This window comes from Hibiscus syriacus, unplaced genomic scaffold (assembly GCF_006381635.1).
Source record: "Hibiscus syriacus cultivar Baekdansim isolate YM2019G1 unplaced genomic scaffold, ASM638163v2 tig00110234_pilon, whole genome shotgun sequence".
NCBI classification, from domain to species: Eukaryota; Viridiplantae; Streptophyta; class Magnoliopsida; order Malvales; family Malvaceae; genus Hibiscus; species Hibiscus syriacus.
In genome coordinates this window covers 47,462-51,724 of record NW_024062639.1, presented here as the reverse complement: position 1 = coordinate 51,724, position 4,263 = coordinate 47,462, and the positions used below count along the sequence as shown (strand labels likewise).

General features: G+C 33.7%; 1 long non-coding RNA gene across 1 annotated transcript; it reads left to right on the top strand.

Annotated features, from left to right (window-relative positions):
* Positions 1 to 2,668: 2,668 nt before the first annotated feature.
* On the top strand, positions 2,669 to 3,834 carry LOC120114568. Its single transcript, XR_005515407.1, has 3 exons — positions 2,669 to 2,851; positions 3,279 to 3,393; positions 3,643 to 3,834. It is a non-coding gene; the product is annotated as an uncharacterized LOC120114568 (long non-coding RNA).
* Positions 3,835 to 4,263: the final 429 nt, after the last annotated feature.

Genomic DNA, 4,263 nt, shown 5'->3' with positions numbered 1-4,263 from the left:
GTGGGAGTCATGTCTTCCTTGTTGAAAGTGAAGCAACTATACGCTGGATTCCAAAACTGGATAAGGGCTTTGATCAGGGGCTCGTTTACTTTCACATACAACAGAAGGCCTATGTCATCGTATTTTTTCCAGAAGGAGTACTTCACATCAGAATTCCAATTCTCCCAAATTTCACGTAACATTTGCATATCGTTCTGTTTTAGACTGACCGGAGCAACCTCTGGTAGTACCGATATATAATCTTCAGTCAAACTGTCTCATTTCTTTCTTTGAGTTTCCTCGGACCACGATCTCACTTCCGCGTTATCTATTTCCTTGTTGTGAAAGCTCTTGTCCATTTTATGACCGCCTTCTACTTTGATGACCACTTCGTGAACCAACACCTTTCTTCATGAATGATGATGCAATGCAGCAATAATAAATAAAACATAAAAACACAAACAAAAACAAAATTGTGTTAGTATATACAATGAATAATCGAAGAATAAAATAAACAATATGAAGATAGAAAATATATACATCCTAAACCTTATTCACATGGTATCTACCCAACATGGTATGTACTCAATCATGCTTTAGTAGGTCCTACCCAACATGGTATCTACCTACATGCTTCATACGAAATTACAAAACCTAACCGCATGCATTTCTAGTTCTCATGCTTCTTGCAAAAATAAATAAATTCGAGGAAAAGGTTAGAAAGAGTTTCCCCTTTACGTCTACGGACAGAGATTCGACATAAAACGAGCAGAGTTTTGGCATCACTAAAAAGAGTCCTCGAATTATCCTTTGCTGGTGCCCCCTTGAGATTGCCAGACCCTCGATCCTTACCTATTATAGGCTTAAAACGGATCGAGTTCAATTTGATAGGATACATTTCCCTATGTCCATGCGAGGAAACTCAATGTTTCACTCGTAAACATAAGGCATGTACCCCAGAGGTTACTTGCTAAAGCCCATGCGGAGAAAAGTAATTTTTCTCACGTAAGCGTAGCGTTCACCCCTACCTAACGGGATAGAGCACAATTAGAATGCTCTAAATATCGAAATGATATAGCGGCAATAAGGGGAAACTCATAATCCTTTTCCTCGATCCAAGATAATCAACAAACTAAAATGAAGGTCAGAGAACTGAAACATGTAAATCACACATTAGTACAACTATTTATTCGTTGACCAAATTACAAATTAAAATGCAAACAAGAAATTCAAAATAAACAAGGGATCAAAGATCAAATTAGAACGAACTCATACCTTTCAATTGCAAAGACAATTAATTAATCGACTATCGGCCTGACTCTTTAAAAAAAGTCCCCAGCAGAGTCGCCAAGCTGTCGAAACGATTTTTAAAGTGGGGCGAGCGAGATTTTGAAAACCACGTCATTTTTAATTATTGATTTCTTTGATTGATTTTTAATTAAAAACAATGCGATTTTAGAAAACCTCTCGTTTTGAAAAATTTGGGATTTCCTTTACGATAAAAAAACGGTTCGAAGAGTCGCCACCAATCCTTGATTAGGGTGTGATTGGGCACCCAAAAACATTTTGTCATTTTAAATAAAAATTAATTTTAATTAAAATGACAAATAGAGATCTGCGTTACTATAAAATGAGTTCGGGAGTCGGTTACGCGTGGGGAAGGATTAACACCCCACAGCGCCCTAAATCGGTACCTAGTTGATTAATTAATGTCTTTGGAACGAATTTCACAAGTTCGAATTTAATTTGATTTATGATCCCTTAAAAAATGCAAAATTTATATTATTGAAAAGCAACGAAATAGATTAAATTAAAATTATCAAACCATTAGAAAGATAAAGAATATTCGATTATTTAAAAACATTGAAATCAGATCTTTAGGTCAGTTCTAACGATCTTTTCTCAACAAATTTAAATAGTCGAACATTTCTTTTTCTTTCACTCCCAAATTTTAAAGTAAAGAAAAAAAATTGTGACAATGACGGGATACACTTGTAATTCAAAATCGTCAAGAACCTATAAGTTAAGAAAAGCCATTTTGACAATTTTAAATTAAAATGGTGTTACCCTTAATTCGATTATGTAATTAGATCAAGTTATGCACATGAGTAACATACATATAAAAATAAATTACACCTAAATATATGCGTATGAACAACATGCTTAAAATAACTATTTACTTACAAGTATCATAATGATTCGAACATATGGTTAGCAGGCCCTCAAAGCAAACCTAAATTATCCTTACATATGTGTACCAAAAAAAACTTAAACGTTGACTACAAATAGAACGAATTCAATGACCACATCATAAATAAAGTAAATAACAAGATAAAACAATTCAATATTCAAACTTTCCAAATGTAATATAACCAAAGAAAATACAAAGGATTAAACTAAAATAATAAAAGATTGCATATCAAATGTAAAAAAATGTAAATTTAAATAACCTAACAAATAGCCAAAATAAAAACGCATAAACTATGAAGAAAAAATTAAAAGGCTCGGAAGTATCCATTTCAAGGACCAAAATATAATAATTCAAGAACCTAAATGAGCTCACTAAAAATTTCCTTTTTCGTAAAACACGGGATCTCTCCTCCATCAAATGCTTCCGTTTTGTTGCTTTAAGAAATATTATATTTTATAATATTTTGCCCTAATTATCATTCAATTTCACATCTTTTCTTCTCAAGACTTACTGTGCGCAGTTTCTTTCTTTCCTCTCTTCCACACACTCTGCTCACTCTCATGGCCATCACTCAAGGTAAATAAATCCCGACCAACGGCCATCACTCACTCCAACGACCTTTGTCCCCTCTCGTGCTATGCTTAAAATCTTCAACAATGGTGTAGTGCTCGAAATATTACGGTAAGTTTAAACCTTATTATTTCTATTTTTTTTTAACCCCGATGGATGTTATCATGTTAAATAAACCCAAAAAATTGACATGCAAAGATATGAACAACTCCCCACAGCTCCGACGACAGTGATACATCGACAAAAGGGCAACCGACCTATAAGTAAATTCTTCCCCTAACTCTATTCTTTATTTCACAACTCTCTACTTTATTATTCCTATTTTGAAATAAAACACACACGCCACATACACTGGAAATTGAGAATGAGGTGAAACAAACCTTTAAATTTTTATTGTTACATAAAACAGAGAAGTTGCTTCGGGTATTTTTTTTAACAATTATAGCTTTAGTTTCTAACGTTTATTTAGATTGAATGGTTGCCATGAATATTATAATTTTTGAAATCTAAAACAATGATGATTGTGTTGTTTTTTCAGTCAAATGCTCTCGTTCTCACAATTGGCCGAAAACCCCAAAAGTTTCAAAGCCGACGCTGACCACCGTAAACCGGTGGCCATTTTCATTCTAATTTCCACCTAGCACGACCGAAAGGTAATGAAGACTAACTTCTTTCCTTATTGCTCTTTGCTTCAAAACAAAACACACACATTATATTAAAACCATAGGAAAATGAATAAACAGATAACCTTAATAAGATGCTATTTCTTTCGAAGAGAATTGGGAATTACAAGTAGTTTCTCTAGGTTTGGTGATATTTGGTTGAGCAAGTATCGACTTTGATGCAATTTTCGGTGGTTAATTAATTTTTCCTTGATTCGGTGCATTGTTGACTTTGTACAGATTAGCTCCAACAGTGGCGATAGCTTGAGATATTGGCGTGATTGGCTGCTGCTCACACATGGATGGGAACAACTCTTGTGCTTAAATTGATTTACTTGTAATTATTTTGGGGCTGTTGGATTTTTATTGGGCTTGCATTGGGCTCCGAGATTGCTTTTGTTGTAGTGGGCTTGAGCTACAAAATATGTAATTATAAATTATTAGTATTAATGATAATAATATATTAATAATAATAATAATCATAATAATAATAATAATAATATATTTTAATCCCGGTCAAAAACAGGGGTCTACACTATCATGCAATGATTTAAGAACCCTACCTCCCCAAACTTGAGAGAAGCATTATCATCAATGCTAAATAAAAACTAAGGAAAAATCTAAACTACATGCTATGAAATTCCATGCAATGCAAGGTACCTTGACTTCATGCTTGTGGTGGTGCGTCGCTCGTGCGATGTGTGCGCTTTTGTAATTGTGTGGGGTTAGAATGTTCAGAATTTGATGCTGATACGGTTGAAATCTGGATAGACCCTAACCTTATAAATGAAAATAAAATAGTAAATTAAAAGGAAACTAAATAAAAGCAGTAACAAAATAACCATTTATTTATGCATATGA